The following is an 886-nucleotide window of genomic DNA, read 5'->3' as shown; positions in this document are numbered from 1 at the left end:
CAGATGGGGAGCATTATTAAACAGCTGGAGAGCAGGTAAAGGAGTTTAACTGCATATGCACAGCATTTAAACATGACATGTACACTGCAAAACAAAGAGGGGGGTCCAAAAGTCTGAGAGCACGAGTGAAATGCCTCTTCTAATTTCAATAAACAATATATAACATTTTATCAGCGTAATAATTTGATAAGTTGCAAAGAAGGAACATATTACTGTCTGTATGAACTGATTGCACTATATATATATATATATATATATACACAGTATACACACACACATTTTATAAATTAATATTGACTTCTATTAATAAATGCTTTAAAGAGTTAGTTAATTTTTTTATAGATTAAAGCAATTTTTAAAGTTAACTAATTGAACCTTAAAGCATTATACAACCGTAAAGCTTTATATAGTTTTTAAAGCAAATTAAAAATTAGATTTTGAATCACTGTGAACTTTTGAACTTCGCACCGTATATAACTGTAATTTTCCAAGGAAGGTTATTGTTTAGGACGGACAGATTTCCTTGATCGGTGAATGATCATAACAAAGACAGAGTGCAGGTCACATATATAGTGCACAAACAAGACAAGTCCACTCTTTTCTGTTTCAGTTCTGTTACCAGCCTGTGGGAGGCAGCAGATTTTCTGTGTCTACAATAACTTCTGCTCTCTGTCTCTGTGTTCTCTCAAACACTTCTTTGCTTTTACCTGTTCATTTGACATTTTTCACATTCTCATTCTTTTGTGTTTCTACTAATTTTTCCTGAGCAGTGAGAACGACATGGCTAAAGAGGCACGGAACTTGAACACAGCTGCAGGAAAACTCCTTCAGAGGCAGCAATAAAATAATCGCAAACACTGGATAGTTTCCAAAAAAAACCTAAATT

At 33.6% G+C, this 886-nt stretch overlaps 1 long non-coding RNA gene across 1 annotated transcript; it reads left to right on the top strand.

The window, feature by feature from the left end:
• LOC107682557 (uncharacterized) lies at window positions 1-886 on the top strand. The gene is made up of 2 exons (XR_001633528.1): window positions 1-35; window positions 771-886. It is a non-coding gene; the product is annotated as an uncharacterized LOC107682557 (long non-coding RNA).

The sequence above is a fragment of the Sinocyclocheilus anshuiensis genome, unplaced genomic scaffold, assembly GCF_001515605.1.
Source record: "Sinocyclocheilus anshuiensis isolate Anshui unplaced genomic scaffold, SAMN03320099.WGS_v1.1 C32341864, whole genome shotgun sequence".
NCBI classification, from domain to species: domain Eukaryota; kingdom Metazoa; phylum Chordata; class Actinopteri; order Cypriniformes; family Cyprinidae; genus Sinocyclocheilus; species Sinocyclocheilus anshuiensis.
This window is presented reverse-complemented; position numbering and strand designations above follow the sequence as displayed.